The sequence below is a fragment of the Xiphias gladius genome, chromosome 19 (assembly GCF_016859285.1).
Source record: "Xiphias gladius isolate SHS-SW01 ecotype Sanya breed wild chromosome 19, ASM1685928v1, whole genome shotgun sequence".
NCBI lineage: Eukaryota > Metazoa > Chordata > Actinopteri > Istiophoriformes > Xiphiidae > Xiphias > Xiphias gladius.
Window position 1 is genome coordinate 12,984,971 of NC_053418.1, and position 24,530 is coordinate 13,009,500.

At 39.6% G+C, this 24,530-nt stretch overlaps 1 protein-coding gene across 2 annotated transcripts in view; it reads right to left on the reverse strand.

The window, feature by feature from the left end:
* Window positions 1-24,530, reverse strand: part of ccser1 (coiled-coil serine-rich protein 1) — a 113,381-nt gene that overhangs the window by 23,217 nt on the left and 65,634 nt on the right. The gene's annotated exons all lie outside the window — the stretch shown is intronic.

Here is a 24,530-nt window from a genome sequence, read left to right on the forward strand (position 1 = left end):
TTTGTAACTTCAGCTCCTAAAAAAAACTGTCCCTGATTTCTGTGCTCTGTACGGGGAGGCATTTCTAAATAAGAGTCAAAAAAGACTGATTGATGTCTGGAAGCAATAGGATGAAACTGTCTCCTACTTGCTCTTTGCTCAAAGTTACATGATACCTGACTGATAACCAAAGAAAACTGCGGGAATAACTAATCATTAAATTCGGTCCATTTTCTTTTTCTTCTCACTCTTACTTCTCATACACGCATACGGTATCCTTTCCAGCTTTATCTCTGTTGCACTTTCCTAACCAACTGCTGACTGCAACCCTTTTCCATTTACACATTGGGAACTAAGATTTTATCAGCTAAACCCAATACTCTATTTTGGATGCACACATGCATACATGTGTATTTTTAACTCTGCATAATAACGACTTTACCATCCATGCCTGAGCTTTAAAAGAATTTAAAAAATGCATTAATAACCCAATACTGTGCTTGTTGTATCCATTCTTAAGAAATAGAAAAAATAATGTATCTTTCATGATATCAAAGTGGGAATATTGAGTTTTGTTTGGTTTTTTTTGTTATCAATGGCAGAGAGTGATGAGAATACCATACACAACATACCTTTTAAAAGGGCAGTTATCCATGAGTCATGATTTTTTTTTCTAAAACTATCAGTAATGATCTGACCTTCTGAATCATTAAAGCTGTTGAGGCCCATTTAGTATAGAGCTTAATCACTTTGCCTGAAAAACCGAACAGCCAATGCAAAGCGAAGAGGACTGCACTGACTCATTGTAGTACAAATCATTTAGAGTCACATGAAACGAAACAAAGATATGTAAATTTGAGGATAGCCAGACAGCAAGCGGGGGATCAATAATACATCCCTATGCCAATACCAAGAACTAATCGAAATGGATTTACAGTAGTGTCAATTCAAAAGTACCGATCCAGGGCTGTATTTTCATTGTACTAGTGATAATTTTAGGAATTCTGTGTAGGACGAATTGAGGCTGCATTACGCAAGATTTTTATTCAAAATAGACCGGTCATATTAGGCTCAATCATTAACACCATAGTGTAATCTCATCATATATATTTTAGATGGTGTAGACTTACCTTAAATTCCTAAATTTAATTCTGCGTCAGGTGTGGTCAGTGGCTTGAAATCTCTGCATCAGAGAAGGTGATCCCGGGATTTGGCGAGCTATTTTTCTCTTGTTGCTTCACTACACAGACAAATCAAAGTTTTCGCATGAAAAGGAAAAAGGACTCCCAGATTGCTGAGGTTGGCCAGGGTCACACCCAGCAGAACTTTCATGAGCAAACTATGAGAGGATGGATTCGGGCAGAGCAACACGAGTCTCAGCAAGCTAACAGAGGCTTCCTCGTGCTTGCGCCGGCCTGTAACTGAACAACAGTGTAGAGATGGAAGGAAAATGAATCAATCCATTTGTCCTGACTTATTGATTCCTCAAACTTATTTTGCTGTAGCCATACCTGCGTACGTTTACACCAACATTTTGACATGTACAAAATAAGAATGACTAGAGGACAGAGAAGAAAGGGGTTAATGGCATCCTACTATCTCACCACAACCAGTACTACAAGACTGGCTTAGTTATCTTAAACAGAGTTGCACTAAAACTATATAGTTAATCCATTCAGCCACCTAAAGCCTCCTCCTGAAACTGACAGAGTGAAAGAGTTCAAATAAGAGCTAGACAGAATTACTAACAGACCTCATGTTTCATCTTCAAAGAGTGATGTAAAGCAGCTTGACATTAGTTCTTTAACCAGAGCAACAGACTGTTTCAGGATCGGTTTACAACTGTGCTTTTTACTCCTATTTTAGATTTGGGCAGTGGGAAAAGGACAGAAAACTATTTGAAAAAAAGGATGTCGTCAGCATGCAGTACTATACTGTGAGAATATGTATGTGTGGCATATTTGTGTGTAGATATACATAAATGTATCAGTGTGCATGTTCCACTGAAGGACAAAAATATATTTTCATCAGCTTTGTTCAACCATATCATCATCAGTTCCCATTTGTGACATTTCATCTGCTCTGGAGCAGTTTTAAATTCATGTCAGATTCAATTTGAATGTACTATCCAAGGCAGGCCTGTACATCTTAAAATACATACATATGCCTAGGCATATGCTCTCAAATAAAAGTCTGTTGGTGCACTCTGCTTCATTTATTATGCTGCCATTTTTTTTATTGATGTCCATAATCCTGCGTAAAAAAATGACATCTCTTACTTCCCTCCATCCATCGCTCTTGCAATGTATTTCGCAATTCTTTCTATTCCCCCACTTCTTCTCCCCTGTGTGTTGCAGTCCCTCATTTACGTGTCACACTCTTTCATGTCCTTTGCTTTCAAGACATTTGATTCAATATGAAGTGAGTGTGTGGGTGAGTATGTGACCAAATGAGTCACTTCAGTTGATGAGCTGGTAGAGTTTGGGCGGGTGCAGATATGGCTTGAGGGTACACACGAAATTGCCACCAGAAATACATTTGGGCGTCTCTTCCTTTAAGAGATTGTTGTTTTATAGTAGTTTGATAGTCATGTCTCAAATCTTGCAATTTCTTTAAAAAAAACTAAAAGCAAAGTTGTGCAATAAACTATACGGAAAGGCAAATCAAACACTGTTACTGTTGACTGTGAAGGATTTTTCAAGCAAGTTCAAAGTCTCTCCAATTAGAAAAACAATTTGCCTCACAAAAAAACTGTGATCTCAAAGTGTTAATAATAAAGCAAGTAATTTGCACAACATGTAAAGTATACATCCAATTATTTGTAGCAGGACTGCAACAATTTTTTAATTTTTCGATTCATGTGAAAACTATTTTACAGATTAATCGATCAATCATTTGGTCTAAGAAAAAATATCAGAAAACCATCATGGTTAACCCTTATAAAAAAAGAAAATTAAAAAAATTGAGTAATCTTTACATTTGAGAAGCTGGAATAAAAGAATGGTAGGAATTTGCTTGAAAAAGTACTTAATCAGTTAACTGCTGCCCATTTTTTTCTGTCAATCAAATAATCAATTCATCACTTAGCTAACTGGATAATGTCCTGCCAAAAGACAAAATTCAGTGCCTTTAGTTGGGTACTCATTTGGTATATGTGAGTAATCTGTAATTCAGTGAGGGTAGAGGGCAAAAAAATCTAACTGATTACTTAAAATAAAAAGATAAAGAAAAAGACAAATAGCCAGCAGTGGAGGTCACTGGTACTGGAACATTAAATTTTGATCTCTCTCTGTCTTCATTCAGCAGTGGAGTGCTGTTGCAGCAAAAGCCAATATGGTATTAGATACATTACACAGGCAAACACGGACAGTATTTTCAAGGAGTTTGCTGGTAAGTACCAAAGCTCGAAACTGAACCAGGCCTGAAAAAAGACAATGAAAAGGAAAGGGAGAAAAAAAAAAACCCTCACCTGGACCTGTAACTGCACAACAGGCTCTTGAAGACTGACAGATCAAAGGCGTCTGACAGCTAACCTGTCTGTGTCTCATATCCACACCTCTATCCCTCCTCTCCCCATGACCCTGCTCATAAATGCTTGCCTGTCTATCTTTGTCTCTCCTGCTCTCACACTAATCCATCCATCATTCCCTTTAGCCTTACCCTAATTAATACCCTTTGCCTACCTGTGTTGCTCTCACTTTCTCTCTCATCCATCCATCCCTCCGCCCATCCATCACCCTTGCTGGTCTGCCCAGGTCATTACCCGTTGTGATGATGATTTTGTTGCTCTAATTAGCCTAATTATAGCTGTCAGTTATAACCTGGTCTTCTGCAGGGACCTTGTGATCATACTGTGACACTATCTGACCTGGGCCACTGAGTGTGCGCATGTGTGTGATACCTCTGGGCCCATGGCTGACCTCAATGCTACACTGCACTCATATGGTCCCTTTCTCCACTTTAGTATTACTTTATTTCGTAGTATTTCAGTGTATTTCTATTTGTTTCCTCCTCAAAAGCTTTTTAACACTGCTCCTTTTCTTCTTTTTTTCTACTCTTATTCTCTGCTACCCCACCTGTAAACTTGGCCTTAAATCTCCTATTTGTCGTTAAAATAAAGTACAATTTAGCTTTACTGCTTCACTTCTGGTCAACTCACTCTGTTGTTTTACTTTTTATATACCCTCTGACTCAATCTGTTTTATTCTGTTTTAAGGACCGTAGTGAGTATAAGTTGTGAATGTCCTGTTAAATTCCATTTTATTCCATTATATAAAGGACCATTTTGAAACGTAACAAACCCTCTGCCAGCTATAGTGGACGCCATCAACTCGAGTAACAATAGGTATGAACATCTTTATGCACTTTGTACAGGACAAATTTGCTATATCCACATAATTAAATGGATGGGGTTAATTCTGATCATTAAATTGCTCTGTTCCTTTTGTTCACAAGTCTGTTTTTGGACACTAACATATCAGCAAATGTGTGTTGCTAGCTTTACTGACTATTTAGACTGCTAGCATGTTCAAATTTAAAACAATAACAAAACTCAAACTACATCTCACTGCTCAGGAAGGTATAACAAGACAGGACAGTGTTGTTGGTATTTTCATCAGTGATAAATGTGCCTTGCTTCGTTTGGTATTTTATTTATTCTTATTTTTTTATTTTTTTTATTTGATAGCACAAGGCGATGTGTTGGTAATTTGATGAAAACTGGCTCATTGACTTTGTGCTGAGACCACCTAACTCTGCACCTGGTCTGTTCTGTGACAGAACAAACTGTGCACATGCATCCCCATCATTTGCCTTTGGCACTTTGGCACACTAAAATATTACTCATTCTTGGAGAAAACAGTTTGTATTTTGCTTTCATTTGGTGAGCTATTTTACCCCGGCAACACTGTCTTTGGCACAGCTATCAAAAGGCTATGAGTGGAGTAATGTGACTGGTTGAGAGAATAATAACGAACCACCTCAACCCTTAGTTACAATAATTCTGCTCGATGCACAAAAGCACAGGTCAGTGCATCTATATGAACAAAAATAACAAGCACACTTAGATACACCCTCTTGTGCACATGACCGAGAGCTTTGACTGTTCTTTGCGACTGAGAGCCTCTGATTTATTTAACACTTAAACAGACATGTCTTTTGTCCTGTCTGGATGTTAAACCCTGAACTCTAAGTTCTACACAGGCAATTTCAAACCGTTCACATGACCGCCTATTCTATTGGAATCTATTCTATTCTATTCTGTTTGCCTTAAAAGTGGCCATTTACTGGCAGCTTTTTCACTAACCCTTTGTGCTACATGCCATAATTATGACTGATGAATTGTTTTACTACTTAATGCTGGCTCAGAGTCATGTGTGTTTGTGAGGAAATCTGTTCTGTGGTCGCTTTTTCATGATGATATATGTGATGTGTGTATGTCATTTGTACACCCAACTGTATGCATGTCAGAACTGGGCCCATTTCTACACTGTATCAATCTTTATGAGGAGCTTCATGTCTAAATGCGGGCATCTCTTCCTCGCTTTTTCTTGCAGTGCTGTCCTCTTTCATTTTGCCTTTTATTTTCTTTCACTCAGCCTCAAACCCCCTGCAACCACGCACCATCTTTCTTATGTCTGGCCCTCCCTTATTCTTGCTCTTTGCCTGTACGCCCTCCATCCCCCTCTCTCCCGGGCATCTTTCTGCTTTAATGAAACAGATGTCCCGTCATTAATAAAGACCTGGTCTACCACAGTAATGAAGGAATGAACAAGCATGCACAGGGGGCAGAGGAAGACTTCACAAAGATAATATCTGGCATGTATATGTGCATGGTATGCAACCAACCAGAACACTATGCACTACATCGCTAACCCACTCCGCCTTTTCTCCTCCTAAGCAAACACACCAACATGCACACACGCTGACTAGTGAGATGGAAAACAATCGCTTCATTACCTGAATGTTCAAACTCTATTCTCTTTTGTATGAATGTCTGGCTGTTACTAAATGTTTGCCAAGGCATTTCCAATAATCTGTAACTAAAACAAAAAATAAACTGGGGAATATTGGTCTAAAATGGGAATGTGGAGCTATATTGTGTTATGAATGTCAAATGAAATGCCTGCAACGATTTAAACTGCCCAGTTAAACAAGAATATCCAGAAGTGGAATAAATAAACAAACAGAGCATATCATTGAGGCTGAAGCAGGGCGTGAATCCCTCATGCCCAGGAAAGTGTACTTTAGCTAAAGGAAGTGCTCGGATAGTTTCAAGGAGAGTAGCTTCTCGTTGTGCTCTAAGGATAATCTCATGTCTTTTCCCCTTGAGATCCCCATACGCTGAGACATACCAGCTGTTCTCCCACTGTCACCAACCAACACAAATTCTTTTTCAATGTGTGGACACCAACACAAAGCGGCAAAAACACAGATGTTTTATAACACACACACACACACACACACACACACACACACACACACACACACACACACACACACACACACACACACACACACACACACACACACACACACACACACACACACACGCAGATACACACCTTTCAATAACTGCGCATGAAATTATCTGCTTAAAGCTCCATGCTCCATTAGTCAATCGATCAATCAATAAATCTAAAACACAGCAGAAGGGTCGGATGGAGGTGGAGAGCCAGGGGAAATTGAGGGCTTCGAAGGCCACTGCACTCTCAACTTAATATTGTGTGTCCTCAGCTTTTATCTGTAATTCTAAAGGAGAAAATCGAATGCACCCACTCTCATATCAAAGGCCAACTTACTGGCTTTGTTGTTGTCTGAAAGTTGACTACTGTGTTTGGTGCTTCACATTGTTATGTTTTTTTTTGTTTTTTTTTTGATTTGTCACATTTATTCAGCAGTACGTCTTTTATCTAATCATCAGCAGTGCAAAAACATGTCAAGTCATTATTTGAGGACAAATCAGTTTTTTCTTTGCTTACATCCTTCCTGCCTTACACACTGGAGACAAACTGAGTGACATGGCCTTCCTCTCAGTGGTGAAATATGTCCATCAGAGGCAGGTTCAAGAAGCTCCAAACTGAGTATGCTGACAATCTTCTCTGCTGTCTCTTCATTAGATCATCTGCCCAGCATTGTTCCACGTCCGACTGGCCAATTTAAAAACTAAATCAGCCTCACAGAATCAGACAATTTTCTCCAATAGAGTCTAATGCATACAGAGGACTCTGTCATCTGCCTAAGCTCATTGTCAAACACTGTCTCGTTCGGCTGGTGAAAATATCTTAAGAAGTGGTTCCAAATCTACCATATGACAGACAGATACTGAATTAAGGCAACAATCCAGTGAGCTGAAATTGTTGCTTTGTATACAGGTCCAACAATGACCTCCACATTGTGCCTCTGTTACCTGTGTGATCTTCATTACAAACATAGCATCTTCAGCACAAACAACAATAAATAGAAGGTACAACAGCTGAGTCACACTGGAAGGGAAAACAAAGATGTCTGTGTCCACTCCTCGAGGAACAAAACATAATTCTTTTCATTAATTTATGTCTTTAGGTACATTTCATAAACATATTAATGCTGTATGATGTGTAAAGTGCAGTTCAGCACCAGATTTAGATTTAGCTGTAGTGACAAATTTGACTTGAAATGAGATATAACAACCAACTGTGCCAACAGAGCAATGTAATCACAGCCATGCAAATCAGCTGCCAGCACACAAAATGGCCAACCTGTGGCTTCACTCAGAATGAATTACCTGTAGACAGGCAGCTAGGGCATGCAAATCACTGCTGGGTCAAACAGATTGATTTTTCTAAATCAGAAGAGAATCATGTTCAACGGACAACAAATAACATGCTGATTAGAAATGAACAGGAAATGATGAATGCTGATTATTATGGTGACGATTATCAAAACAGTATTTTCACATGGCATCATGATAGACAGGGGACGAAGCGGTTGTCTAAGTTAATACATCTGTAAATACATTAAGCTAGAAAAGGACATTTTTCAATTGACATGTATTAGTATTGAGCTTGTCAAAGAGTCAGACTAGAAATCAGCATCTGATGTTAAATAATTTACTTCTTTTATTCTGTTATGTTTACAAACTATTAACATAAATCATTGCTCAAGTCAATGCATGCTGAAAAAAGTGTCTCAATAGTCTAAAAGTGGATGTCTTGCTATAATCCATCACCATCTTCTTTCTTTTTCGTATCTTTTTCTGTATTCTAACACATGTTGTTACAGATGGAATTTGAGGAGAGGAGACGAGACAAGACGAGAGGAGAGGAGATGAGGAGAGGAGAGGAGACTTGGCAGGGATTAGAGAGCCACTTGAGAGCACTGAGACCTATATAGAACGAGATTGCTTTGGATTGCACCCATGAGGTTACATTTATCATAACAAAGGTAAATCAAATGTTCAGCTGTCTTGATTGGAGAAAGATGGCAGATGGCACATACAAACCTGGGGCAGTTGTGAGCTTATCCCTGCCTAGGGGGCGAACAGACCAATAACGCAGTCTATGGCCTGCGAGACTAAATCAATCAGTTACAAAAAATAATGGAAAGCTAAAAAGAGCAAGACATTCACATGGATTTCATTCACTATCTTGTTTCTTTGATAGTTCCCTTCATAATAGAACTGATATAAAATGTTGAATATATACATAGCTGGAATGCAATAAAAACAAATAATCTTGGGAGAAAACAATTTTCAGACCCAGGTTTGTAGTGTGACCAAACCCAGGAACCCATACCTGTTTCATTCTTCCGTCATACCATGCTGGTTACTGCTTCCAGACAAATGGAGGTAGACATGTATGGATGGAAACAACATAAGAGAAGACACAAAAGAGATGGCGTAGTGAGATGAGTAAGGTGGAACATGAGCACGGAATACACACAAATGAATACAACCACATGGATGAACAAGGATGGGGAGGCACACAAAGGAGCATGGAGATGTGTTTGAGCGGAAAGGAAACAACATGGGTAAATGTAGTCACAAACATGTGCACAAAATGGAATACCACAATCCTGTAGATAGACTGAAGCTTTACATGAAATTGACAACAACAGAACAGGAAACAGAGGAATGTGTTTGTAAATTAACTCAATGAGTGACGTGCAAAAGCAAGAGTGTACCAAAAGCCCTTTGAAGAGTAGAATAAGTGAGAGCTCAAAATGAGAAGTCATACTAAATTTTTTTTTGCTGGCTAGATAATCATTTTAGTTTCAGTATATAGTGCCAGAGAGTATATGCCCGATGGCACACAAAAAACATACACAGTTGAAAAATAAAATCAGCTGTATACACACTACCATTTTAAAAACATTACTGACGCAGATATACAGACAATGGCAGGTGCTGAAGAAGCAAGCATTACCAATACAGCTACACAAAGTGCGGTGATTCTCAGAGGAGTGTTCAAGACACTAAGTGTACTTGAACTTGTTTATGATGTGCAGACTCGATATCATGAAGAGATTACATGTGACAGTCAGAGAGCCATTAGAGATCTGTGTGATTGCCTGTTTGTGCTTGAGTGCGAATATGCATGTGCACTATATTCATACCGATACACGTCTACTGTAGCACCAAAAGAAAATGGCCCGTGTTATAGACAAGGGGCTTAAACCAGATCTACTATACAGCAAAACTTTTTTTTTAATCAGTGGTAAAAATCTACCTCAAATTGTGCAAATGCGCATCCTTACCCTCAAACACACAACAGACAAACACACATCCACTCAGAAGAACATTCCTGCATGTAAAAAATGTATCAGTAGTAATTTGTAAAAGGAGATAGGACAAGAAAACTGTGGAGTGTCAGTAAAGTCATGGTGTTCTGAAAAGGGAAATGAAGAAGGACAGTTAAGAAAGAGAAAGGGAGAGTGGGAGCAAGCAAGAGAGAGAGAGAGAGAGAGAGAGAGAGAGAGAGAGAGAGAGAGAGAGAGAGAGAGAGAGAGAGAGAGAGCAGGAGAGATAAACCTAGAGAGAGAGGAGCCATGAAGCCAGCTCTTGGAGAGCAAGCCAAGGCAGTAGGCGGTCTGGAAAAGGGACAGAGGAGAGTGGAGGCAGATGAGAGGAGGATCAAAGACCAGGACGACAGGATACGGAGTGGAGATGCCAGTTCAATTTAGGATATCTGAAAATGGCCTCATACCCTATCGTATATAAGTACCCAGTATTTAAAACTCTCAAGCTGGAGTAGACAATACTGTGTTCAGAAATAATGTTATGTTATATATTTATCACAGCTAGGATAAAAATGTATAATGCCAAAACATACAGCCAAATTATGGTGTTCAGAAGAAGTGAGAGCCTTACACATAAAACGATACACCTGATGTCCACAAGCACACAAACTATGTCTGCTAAAGTTGGTTGCCTACAAGAATAGCGAACAGCTAAGTGTGTTGGTCACAAACAATGTGATTTTCGGCATGTTTTAGAAACCCTTCTGAACACATAAACAAACAGTGGAGATTTGGGTTATAGCGCAGGAGTGGTTTTTATATACACTTTGACACCTGTTACTTTGAAACTGGGTTGTGTTGGAATCCATTGCAGCTTCTTATAAAGCCAACCAGACTGCAGCCACCATCCTCAAAAAAGGAGCAAGCTACAATCTCTTAAGATCGACGTTCAACTTCGAAATGTCTGATACTCAAAACACAGATTTTTGATGGACACGGTTACATCCTATGACATTTGAAAGTTCCCATCTGGGACACCCTTTCTCTTACTTGTCATTCTCTATGCCTGTGTGAACAAAAACTGTAGCCGTTGCGTTTTCACCATTTGCAAATGACATTATGACTTTTTCATTTTTGGTTTAGGAAATCAACAGGTGTGACAAATTTCAGGTATATCCTTTTCCATTTTTTCACCTTGCTCTTGCTACAAATACATATTTGTCTGGTTAAAACTGTAGCATCCTTTATGGGATGTCTCATAGGATAACATTTCTAGCCCATCAACACACATAAGTTGCACTTTTTCTCATGAAACCGTATCAATCAAGACCAAAACACTGTTAATACAGCCCTGAAGGTACTGATGCTCAAAAAACATGATCTGGCTTTGCCATAGAGTGACGATCTATACGTCTATCTAATTGTTAGTGTGTAAGGTTTATTCAAAGAAATGCAATAATGCCGAGGACAAATTCAAACATTGGAAGAATGCTGATTACAACTGCGACTATTTCAGACTTGCATTCTTTGACAGGTTTAGAGCTGTAGAATACCCAATTATGAATTAGTCATTCAAGGTGAATGCAAGGAAGGTTGCACAGAGTGCAGCATAGTAAAGAGAAATTATGGCATACAATTATTTTGCAACACAGTGAAGAACACAGTTCGACTGTATCATTAAACAGAGAGGAAACACTACAGAGTAGCAAAATATGACTTCCTGTGGTGCCAAAAATAAATAAATAAAAAAACCCCACAGGGATTAAAAATGGGAGAGTGAGGAAGTGAGGGACGGAGAGGGAGAGATGCCTCTTGAAGCCCGAGTTAAAATGTTAATCTGGTCTCGACCTTTCACAACATATCTAAAGGGGCCGAGAGCTAGCAGGCGACCACAAGAGACATACACACACACACGCCTGCTGCAGTCAAACTCTGGGCCCCTAATTATGTTAAACCACTACTCAAATAAATGAATGTTTCACCACAAACATGGCGCTTGGTGTTGAAATCTGGGGTGCTGGAAGGAGCAGGAAGGAGAGAGAAAAAGGATAGAGATTAAAGAAAGAGAGAAAAGCGAGAAAGGTGGCAGATTGAAAAAAAAGAGGGGCCGAGGGTGAAGATAGAGTGTGGTGAAGGAGAGGAGAGGGAGCCAAGAGGCAGAGAGGACCTCTCTTCATTCATTACTGATAAGAGCAGGTATAGGTCAGCACTTTGTGTAGGAATGCCTGTGTGATTGGTGCACACAGTGCATGCACACTTGGAGGTTCAGTTGACAAGAAACACACATACACACAAGGTGCCTCATCCTCCTAAAGCCTTTACAACTTTGTCATTGAACAGAGTATTGCTTTTGCCTCTCCTTTCCATGTACAGTAACTGACTTCCTCTTTCCTGTCACGTTTTCCTCAATTTTCACCCCACCTCATCTTTACCCATCTTAAGTGAATTTATATCCTTCACCTGGTCTCTTTTTTTCTGAACTTGGGCCCCTTCCCTCTGCTCTCTTTACCTTGTACTTCCAATCTATAGTTTGCTTCCCCAACGTAACACTGCCCAGTCGTTTTAACTCTTTGATGCGAGCTACAAATGGAAAACTGAAAGAGCTTGTGTCTTTAAGGTTTAAAGTGATACAAGGCTTAAGATCTGTGGACACTGAACGCTGTAAGATAGCAGCTCAACATCCACTTGCTTAGTCTTTGTTTAGTTTAATCATTCATATATGGTGTCTGTAATATTAACAGCTGTTAATAGCTCATACACTTTATTCTCTCCACAGTCTCCTTTGGAATTCTTTATTTGTCCTTCATTTCGTTTATCTGTGAACGCTTCTCCTAGTTTTCTTTAGTTCCTTTCTCTACTCGCATCTGTTCCCCCTTCCCCTCCTCCAATCCTGTCCTGTACCTTTGCGTTCTTTGTCACTCTTTCTCCTCTCCTCATCTTTCCGTTCTCCTCATGTCCTCCCTCCCAGTCCCCTTCTCCCATCCTGTCCCCTTCCCGCCGACACCCGGTGTACCCAGTGTCATTGTTCAGATAATTATTTATTAATGTGTTTATGTCACCAATGTCCCTGTCCGTCCGCGACTGCCATCTGTACCCAGTTAGGTGCCTGCCTCCCTGTGCCGTTCTGCCCTGCCCGTGGGGGAGAGAGCCATACTTGGGGGCACGGATTAGAGACTCCCACACAAACACATATACTCCCTCTTTCTCCGCTCTTCTTTCTTAGACACACAAACCGACACACGCACAGGCACACGCGCACACACACCTTCTGCTGACAGTCCCCTCTCCCCCTTGTGCTGCCCCAGGGGCTAGGTGGGGTTAGCTGGGCTGAGAGGCACGCAGCAGTAGCCACCACAGTGCCTTCTGTCCTGTCCTGTTCTGTTCTGTTTGCTTTGTTCTCTTCTGTCAGCACTATGAATAGAGGAAGGTGTTGCAAGCAGGAGTGGTGTTACCTTGATAAAGTTGTTTAGAGGACACAGGAAGAAGGCATAATAAAGGCACTTAAAATGGGGAATGGGAATCTCTCATCAAGCTTCAAGGACTGTATAAGGAAAGTTAAGTGCCCTGCATTGTTGTTTCTTACACTCTCTTTCACTTTTTGAGTATTTCAAAATAGACGTTCTTTCCTCAGTGCCAAACTGATTCATTTAGTTAACGATGAAAACACAGCTGTTAAAAAGGAGATGAGCTGTGAAGCTGTAAATAGCTTGTTAATGCACGGACTATGTGTTAACATGAGAAGAAACAAATCCAGATTTGGGTTTAGAGCAGTAAGTTATTCAGTGTTACGCAAAAGGATATTTTTAGTGAATACAGCATATTGCACTGTATAACATGTTAATGCAACCTGAACCTAATCCTGACAGATTTAAGCACTTTGACAGGGTGCCATCCTCACCATGTCGTGATATGACAAAGGGATGTTGAGGAGGGGTGGAGGACAAAGCGAGATGAAAAAAAAGACAGATAGATATAAAGGAGGAAACAAGGAGAGGGAGGAAGACAGAAAGACAGAGGGAGGCAGAATCAAGCCTGTGGGACTGTGGGGGAATTACGATCATGCATCCTGGATCTCAATAAGTAAATACAACAAATATTCTCCGTCTCTTCTCCTCTTTCTCTGCTCTTCTCACAAGCCATTCCAAGTCCCATGCCATCCATTCCCTCATCATGGCTTCCTCACTTACTGGCAGTCCATTTGCTTCATCTCCTCTGCTCCCCATGGCAGCTTTCTTTCATCCTCCCTTTTTCGCTCCATTTCTCACTGCATTTCTTCAGCTCTCACTCTTCTCTCATCATCATTTTAATTCTTTACATACCTACTTCAATCTAACTAATCTCCCCTCTAATGATCGTTATGTCTGTTTGTACGTATGCATGAGTGTAGAATACTAGGAAGAAGGCTGGCAGAGGGGGTGGTCCTGGTGGCCTCTATCAAGGAGCAAAGAGGAGTGTGGGTACTTCCTCTGGGAGAGTGCCTCATTAGTGTGAATGGTACACAGGGGAGCATGTAGAGAGTGTGTGTATATGCGTGGCTGGTAGCACTTTGGATCAGAGTTAGATAAGTGCTCTGGCAGCTAGCCAGCACTGGAGCTAGCCTCATGCACGCACGCACGCACGCACGCACGCACGCACACACGTACGCACGCACACACACACACTCCCATCCAGACAGCTCCCACCTCTGTGGTTCTTCTATGGCAGTGAAGTGTGGTTGTTTGGGATAATTTGGCTTCCGCCTCCTCTGAAAAGTACCACCTGCAGATGGAAGGGGCCAATATTCAGTTTTACCTTGACAGTATCTGTCCCTAGCTGGAAACCAAACCACATCCACAGATACACACACCTGCACACCTGTAATTTCTCATCCGTCTGTCTGAGGCAGGCAACAAAGGACCCACAATGAATACCCGAAATAGAGGATCAAAGACGTAACACAGCCACACATGCACTCAAACTGAAAGACTCAAAATAAGGAATCATTCCGGCCCTCATTCAGCCCCAGAAGGGACAACTCACGCACATGTGCAAAACACACGCACACAACAGTTCCTCCGGCATGCGACCTCCACCTGGGTAAAGGAATCATCCATCTCGGCGTGACTGCCACTGGGAAGACCTGCGTACACATGCACAGAGAGACACACAAACACACGACCTCTCCCTTTCTCTTTCTCTCTCCCTCCACCTGCTAGCCCTTCTCAGTATGTTGATAGCAGGGGACCACCCCTCACCACACACACATACACAAACACAAGTACTGACTTTGCTCATTAACCAACAAATGCAGATGTATGTTTACAAGCACTTAATCACAAAGAGTCAATGTATTTATAATTCAAATTAATTCATAAAACCTCCCAAAGCTCTAGTCCATCTGGAGCCTCTTCTGTCAGCCCTTTATGGGGCACTGCACAACACTTCACCCTAATGTAACTGTTTACGACTTCAGTCAGAGTTTTAAGAGTGCAGAATACATGTAGTGCCTGTGACATCATCTGCAGCTTTATGATGCGTAGACTTTAGGTTTACAACTCAGGGCCACATTGTTCTTCATTTGGAGGATGAAAATCCAAATTTGGTGGAGCCTGAATGGAGCTTAGCTTTGGTGAGCCAGCAGAAGCCACCACAGGAGATTGTCACTGCCTTAGACAGAAACATGGCCCCAAACTTGCACCTCTTTAACCCTAATGACTTCTTGATGGAGCTATGATTTACAAAATTGCCACTAAGATGCACACTAGCAAGAGGTGCTATTAGCAGTTGATATGGAAATAAAATAATTGCTTTGTATTTCTAAAAAGAAGTCAGGGTTCTTTTCCATTTACTTACAGTACATGCAGTCTGTGTCCTTTTTGACACAGGCATCTAGTGGACATTATAAGAACTGCACCCAAGGCATTTCTGGCTTCAGCCATCGCGGTTGCCATTTGGTTTCAACTTGCTCAATAAATGAGGTTTATCTCATTAACGTTGTTTGCCCTGAAACAGGTCCAGAAGTGACTAATAATTCACCGGCAGAGCACTACTGTCAGTCCTCGGTGAGTTTAATGAGCAAAAAGAATCACCAATAATACACACACAAAGATGATGGGGGATTTCTTGCAGCAAATCTGGATGTTTTGATTAAAATAACTCAACTACACACAGACAGACAGACAAGCATACACTCATACACATGCATGGAAGCGTGTAGGTGCCCTTATGCAAATGGAGCAAACAAATGAAGCTTTAATGGCTCTTATTGTCTCTTTATACTTTGACCTTCAAACATGGGGGCTATTTCCTTGAGAAGCACATATGCACACACACACTCACAAACACGCAAATCTGGGCAAACCACAGAAATAGAGCTTTTGTAATTTATGCTTAACATTAGGTCTGTTCTTATTAAGAGTGGAATTTGGTCTTTGTGTGCATGTACTGTATGAATGCAGTCTGTGACTGTGCGTGTTAAGTAACGTGAGTATGGTTGAGTAGAGAGGGTAGAGAGAGGGTCAAGCCTGTCTGGATAAGGTCACAGGTCACATGGGTGAATACAAGGTTTTATAGTGCTGTGACAGGTGAGGTTATAGTTCATAGTGCAATGACAAGCAGGGTTAAAGTTCACACATGAACAGAGAGAGGAAGGCTTGGACACTGCATTCGCACGCTAGTGCTCTGAATCCTAAAGCATGCTCGACTTCAGTACAATCCAGTACAGGGCGGGTAGGTAAGCAGGGATAGGCATGAAAAAAAAAGTACCCTCTGTTTAGCTTTCCTCCCCAGAGGTGTTTTCACTTTGGGAAATTGTTGAACTCCCCCGCAACATAATATTTTCTCTGCAGCATTTCAAATTACAGTATTTAAAATGCAAACCTTTCATAAATACTGCAGCCCGATATCACAAGCTCTATTTTAGTTTCATAACTTGACTGTAAAATTACAACATACCCATATTAGAGTGTTTTGGTTTGTTGCTATTTTGTTGTTGTTGTTTTTTTTTTTAATATTGCCAGGCAGGTGATTGATCTCCATAAGTGAAAACATTTCAAGAAAAGGAGGGGAAAAATAAAGTGCACCTTTAAAACCATGGTGACCACATACTATACTTTGTAAATCCCTGATTTTTAGTTATTTGTTAGGATCCCACATATAATTCTTCTTTATATGACTGTACACTACAAATACCCTCATGTAAATAAAGTGTACAATGTACTGGAGCAAAATATAGATTTAGGTCATTTCAAATGAGCTACAATCTTTGTGATATGCTTGATCTGGCACTTTAAGCACTTCAATGCAGACTGAAGAGTAATTCACATTGTTCAATATCTAACACCACGTCATTTGTCAAGATCATTGGCTTATAACAGAAATAATCTGCACCATCAAATTGCAATAGAAGAGATAAAATCATTATCACTGACTTATGCTTGAACAGAATGTTTTTTTCCCCCTCTCACACTGGCTTTTACATCAACGTTCGACAGACAGAGCTGTTTGGTTACATTGGCTTAAACCTGAAAAGAGATGATCTTGGAGCCAAGTTCCTTTAGGGTCACCATCCCTTTGTGTAGGGTTGGTTCAGATAGGTACAATGGGCAGCATTCTTGTCTACATCGCAGGACAGGGCAGTGCAGGTGGCATTCCTCACACAGAAGGTCTCCATACCAGGACTTGATTTATACTTAAAACTTGCTCATCTTAAACCATCCACCATCATGTCACTTCACATAAGCAGCGGCAGACTCAGTAAAACATTTTTACTGTAAGTGAGTCAGGCATGCCCTAGAGTGTTCAATGATATAACTGTTGTTTTTGTTTTGGGGGGGGGGGGTTTGTTTTTGTCATTGAACACTTTTGTCAACACATTTTACATCAGCAGATTTTAGAGTATATTTCACTTAAACTAGTCATTAATTAACATTGAACTCAAGTGTGTAAACAAAATATTACTACATCAAGGGTCTCAAAAACTTCAGTCAATTCTGATTGTGGCAAAAAATGGAATAAGCATTGTATTAGCTGATTGTTGAAGTAACACAATTGCAGATCAGAGTTTAATCAACCTGTCGAGCCACATAGGTTAATCAAGCCTCAGTACCAAGACCCCCTGTTCTCCCATCTAGTACAGTACATTAAGGTAGACCACTACAAGACACAGTCACGTCTAGTCAGGTGATATCAGAACAGAGACACTCACTCAGTTGTCTCCTTGACGACAAAGTAGCGCTCCCATGCGCCTTGATGCCCTGGAAACAGAAGACATGTTGACACAAAGAGCAAACAATAAAAAAAGAGAAGGGGACGGAGACAAAGAGGGATTCTTGTTATAGCAGAAGACAGAGGCAATACTTTACTCCAGAGTATCATTTCACATTACGTGTAAATAACTGCAGAACAGGTCTCTGCAAACTGAACAAATATTCTGTATAGAGTGTCACTAATGCAAAGCAGCTTATAAATTTTAATGATGGTCCCTTCTGTTGTCTGTAGACACTTCCATGCTCTTACAAGTGCAATTTTCACGTGACTCACTCACATGGTTAGTTCACTGATTCATTGATTCATTGATTCATTGCTACACTATATGTCTGTATTAAAAGACCTGGCAATGTGCACCGACTGGACACTGCCCTCCTTTCTGTGACACTCTGTAAGGTGCTTTGCATCAGTGATGCTGTTTTTGATGAACAGAAGAAAAAATAGAGCCATTGGGTGACACCACAGCAAAGTACAAAGTTTATAAATACTGGTTATTTGTTCTCCCTGTTCCAACACAGGGTTGTTCTTCATGCACCCACACAACGATTTTTGCTTGCCAGAAACTACAAATTTTTGTTTTGTTTCTTTTTAAATGTTTAGTCCTTAGTACAAATTAAGTAATTATAGTAGGTGATTTCAATATTCGTGTGGACGTTGATAATGATAGCCTTAGAACTGCATTTATCTCATTATTAGACTCAACTGGCTTCGCTCAGAGTGTAAATAAAACCACTCACTGTTTTACCCACACCCTCGACCTCGTGCTGACTTAGGGCATCAAAATTGAACATTTAATAGTCTTTCCACAGATTCCTCCTTTATTGGACCATTGTTTGGTAACTTTTAAATTCCTGTTACTGGACCACACACCATTAAACAAAAATGTATTTGCTAGATGCCAATCTGATGGCGCTTCTGCTGACACTCGACTCTTATTGCCTCTCTGAAAGAGAAGATAATAAACAAAGGAGGTTAGCTCCATGGTTTAACTACCAAACCGGCATATTAAAGCAAACTACATGAAAACTTGAAAGGATATGCTGTTCTACCACACTGGAAGAACCCCTTTTAGCCTGGCATGATAGTCTTAAAACATATAGGAAGGCCCTCTGTAATGCCAGAGCAGCCTATTACTTATCTTTAATAGAGGAAAATAAAAACAATTCTAGGTGTTTTTTCAGCTGTGTAGCCAGGCTGACAGAGTCATAGCTCCATTGATCCATGTATTCCTATAGCTCACATTAGTGACTATTTCATGAGCTTCTTTAATGATAAAATTATAACTATTAGAGACAAAATTCACCACCTCCTGCCCTCAACTGGCAGCGTTTTATCTTCAAACACAGGAACCTTAGAAACAGCTGTAAAACCTAATATATACTTAGAGAGTTTTTCTCCAATCAACCTTCACCAACTAACAATGTTTTCATCTAAATCATCAACCTATCTCTTAGACCCCATCCAAACTAGGCTGCTTAAGGAATATTTATCATTAGTTAGCAACTCTTTACTAGATACAATCAGTGTATTTATTAACAGGCTATGTACCGCTGTCCTTTAAAACAGCTGTAATTAACCCTCTTCTTAAAAATGCCTACTCTTGATCCAGATGTTTTAGCCAAATATAGACCTACATCTAACCTTCCATTTCTCTCTATGATCCTTTGAAAAGCTGTCGCCAACCAGTTGTGTTACCTTTTACATAATAATAGTTTATTTGAGGATTTTCAGTCAGGATTTAGAGTGGATCATAGCACAGAGACAGCACTGGTGAAAGTTACAAATGACCTTCTAATTGCATCGGACAAAGGACTTGTCTCCGTACTTGTCTTGTTAGATCTTAGTGCTGCATTTGATGCCATTGACCATCATATCCTATTACAGAGACTGGAACATTTGATTGGCATTAAAGGAACCACTCTAAGCTGGTTTAAGTCCTATTTATCAGATCGATTTCATTTAGTGCACATTAATGATAAATCCTCCATATACTCAAGAGTTAGTCACGGAGTTCCACAAGGTTCTGCGCTTGGACCAGTTCCATTCACCTTATATATGCTTCCTTTAGACAATATTATCAGGAAACACTCCATAAACTTCCATTGTTATGCAAATGATCCCCAATTGTACTTGTCAATGACGCCCAATGAAACCAATCAGTTAGCTAAACTTCAAGAATTCCTTAAAGACACAAAGACCTGGATGAACAACAACTTTCTGCTGTTAATCTCAGTGGCCCCCAACATCTCAGAAACACATTATCTAATGATATAGTTACTCTAGATGGCACTGCCCTGGCCTCCAGCAGCAATGTTAGGAGTTCTCTTTGATCAGGATATGTCCTATAACTCCCACATAAAACAAACTGGAGGACCACCTTTTTTCACCTATGTAACATTGCAAAAATCACGCACATCCTGTTTCAAAAAGATGCAGAAAAACTAGTCCATGCTTTTGTTACTTTTAGGCTGGATTATTGCAACTCCTTATTATCAGACTGTCTCAACAAATCTTTAAATACTCTCAAACTGATCCAGAAATGCGAGTACTGACATGAACTACGAAAAAAGATCATATTTCTACTGTTTTAACTTCTATGTAATAGCTTCCTGTAAAATCCAGAATAGAATTTAAAATCCTCCTCCTCACCTACAAAGCCCTTATTGGTCAGGCACCATCCTATCTTAAAGAGCTCACAGTACCCTATTACCCCAGTAGAACACTTGTTCTACTGGGGTAATAGTGCAGGCCTACTTGTGGTTCCTAGTGTCTCTGAAAGTAGAATGGGAGGCAGAGCCTTCAGTTATCAGGCTCCTCTACTGTGGAAACATCTTCCAGTTTGGGGCCGGGAGGCTGTCACTGATGCACCAAGCTCCTCCCTCCTCCTCTGTCTCTCCATCTGCACACATTCATATCCCATCAATGCTCGTTACTAACGTGACTTCTTCTCCCTCCCGTAGTTTTGTGCTTGCTCATCTCTCTCCTCTCTCCTCCTGTCACTTTCTGCAGGTATTTCTGCCCCTGGTGCTGCAGAGTCTCCATCTGTGTCTGCAAACAGCCTACTGGCCCCATGATCCTGCTCAACACCCACTGCTTCGATTAATATGATATAATAATTATAAAGAATGAATCTATCATTATTATTATTATATTTAGTTTTATTAGTATAATTATTCACCCTATTGTGATTATTAGTTTTATTTTTATTATTTTTTAATTAACCATATACCAAAGAAAACACAGTTGTAAATAAATTTGCATTTAAATGATAATCTGTTATCATGCTACTGTTATAGTGATTCATTTTGAGGATTCCAATGCAGTTTCTGCATTTTTCTGACTGCATTTTAATGGACCAGCTGTATTACCTCTATGTCCTACTGCATCAATATGAGTGTCTGTTCAGGAGCTGCTGAGTGGGCATTGTATTACAAATCTTACTACCTTAATGTGTGGATGCATTGTTATTGTAATACCAATGTTACATAATCCCTTTTTCACATTACTTATGACTACTGAATGGTCCTTACTGGAGTCAGTAATGTGTTAGTCTCATTATAGCTGATTTTAAGTATTTGTTTTGTTCCTTTTACAGTATAAAGTAATACAGTATAAGTATAATAAACTTGTTGTGGCTGCGTATCATAAAAACAAAAGTGTTAATGAAGATTATTTATGAAACTGTAGTTAAAGGAATATTTTAACATTTTTGAAAATGCAGGTATTCGCTTTCTTGCCAATAGTTAGATGAGAAGACTGATACCACTCTAATGTCTGTACAATAACTATAGAGGTAGAGTCAGTAACCGGTTAGCTTAGCTTAGCACAAAGAGTGAAAACAGGGGGAAACAACCAGTCTGGCCCAACCCCTAGGTACCAGAATCTGCTTCCAGCACTTCTAAAGTTCACTAGTTCATTTGTACAAGGTCAAAAAGGACTATTCTTATAGACTATCCCTAACGATCCGTAGAGGGAAGGATCTTTAAAAATTTCCCACAGAAAATTTATAAGGATCCTTCCTACTAATCGTTTACTTTTGTCAGGGATATACTGTATTTACCATACACCACATCTCCGCTGTGACTCGCACCAGCACCTAGCCACAATATTTTAAACAGGAAGACAAATCTACTTTGATGTAAGTGTTATGTGTATGTTTGCTTAAAAACTGATATCACTATATTGATAGGTGTTGTCATAACATTCACACTTTGACTGAAATTAAGTTAAAGAGCTTCTGCTATTACGATCAACTTACCATACTCTATAGCTAGCTAACTTTACAGTAGATTTCCGACAAAGTTGTGGATGACCTGTTGCCATTGCTAAGTAGCATAACTTGAGATGCAGACTCAAATATTGGCAAGTTTGATCCTTTTCATTCAAATAAATGTTTCTTTAAATTTAAACTTTGAATGATGCTGGTGTGGAATTCTAATAAGTATTTTGCGCAAAATTATGAAGATATTATTTAATATAAATTTTATTATTTAAGATATTATTTATTATAAAAAATGGTCCAATACTTTTTTTTCCATAAGTTTATGCATCTAATGGTTAATAACACACACACTGAAGCTGAATGCCAACTCTTATCAGCTATTATTGAGAACTGTTTCATTTGAAAAGCTTATTATTAAGAATTAACAGTGGGTCCTGTGAACAGTTGCACTTCTTGGTGAATCTTGCAGGAAGTCAGCTATCTATAGTCTTCATGTACTTTGCTGAAAGGAAAATTAAAAAAAAAAAAAAAAGTATTATTATTCTTATACGATCACCATTATTCTGTTCAGAAATTGGAGGTAGTAGGAGCTATAGTCTCCTTCCATAATGTTTTCCTAATCTAGACTAGCCCGGACAAGGACAACTCTATGTTTCAGTTAGGGAAAGGCTTTGTATTCACAAATTATACCCCTTCTTCCAGAGGTGCATTCAGATAAGATGTTTGTATAACATAGTGGATAACGGACGGGGGAAAAAGTGGGGAAAAAAATGATGTGGACTAATAATGATATGAATACAAAAATCCAATTAAAAAGAATCATAAGGCTTGCCCTTGCAACATGAAAGTAGTGTTACCCATTATTTACTATTATGAACACTGGCCCTGATTTTGAAATTTGGTTAAACTTTGCAATGACATTAAAGGATCAGAGCATTTATGTTCAAGCGTTTTTGGTATTTTTGTGTTTTTTTTGTGCACAGTAAAGTAGCACACCAAGGCAGAGTTTTTCCCTCCACTGGATGGACGATGTTGGAAGAGCCAATTTGTGTCTATCATTTTGCTACTGTTAATTATAACCTTTTGAACTGTAAAGGTGGCAGTATTTTTATATACACAGTTCACTGTGTTCAGTACATACTTTCTGCGAAGCCAGTTTATATGAGCTGTGAAGATACATTACATTTTTCCATTAATTTTCTTCCCTGTTTATTTTTCTTTACTCTGTACAGATATCAACAGCTGTTGGAGATGTAGTGGCAGATAATAGCAGCCAGATCCGGCTCTCAGAGAAGGTAAAGACTATTATCATACCTTTTTCCTGACTATTTCTTCATTTCCATGGTCAGCCTGATTATGTCTGTTGTTCAGTTTTTTGGATAAGCGTGTGTGTATAGTTTAAGGAGACACAGACTTGTCTCCTGTCAGACAAGGCTTGTGACTTTGTTGTAATCGGGTTCAATTGTGCAGCAATATCAACAAATACATACTACAGATGGCAACGTTTTAGCTACACACCTTGAGTTTTTATTAGTCCCACAATATTTGTTTCCATGTACTCAAGACCGTCATTTACGCCTTTTAATCTGAAATACTGAACCAAGAATTATAAAAAATTGTTTCCATACAAAAATCTTTTTATCTAATAAAAGTCTCACTAAACTGTAAGCCTCAGTTACATAAAGATACTAGTAACCCATCTTTGAAAATAAAAATGATTACATGTTGTTCCATTGTAATGTTTGTCATTCAAACAGCTGGAAGTAACTGCCTCATGACTTGAAATTTGCTTGTGAAGACTAAAGACTTGTTTTGGACTCGTCTTTAAGGACTTCACTTGAGACTCTTGAGAGACAAGGGATTTGAGTTCGAATCACCCTGAAAGACATTACTGAATATAAGCAACAGTGATATACAACAAATAATTGTTGTCTGGTATCAGTTAAAGTAAGTTAATCTACATACAGCCACTGAGACTGACTGGAGCCAATGTAACAAAGCTTCCTCCTGTGTTAGGACACTACATCTCTGACTATGTGGATCCAGATGTGAGACAGGAGGACCCGACTGATCACTTGTTTACCTACAATGACGCAGAGGTCAGTGAAACAAGCGCTACCTCTGTGCGTGACCAGCGGCAAAGAACCGCCTACCTCTTGTTTTACAAACAGGAAAGACGACAACACTGTCATGTGCTCTGAATTGAAACACATTATGGAGATGATGTGGCAGAGACAGAGAAACAACAGAAACTCTAAAATTCCCGAGCAGATTTAGCAAGTTTGTTTCTATTCTCAGGACTTGAAGGTGGGACTTAAGGGCTTTTGGATGGAAACCCATCAGCAGGAGCAGGGACCTGAACTCA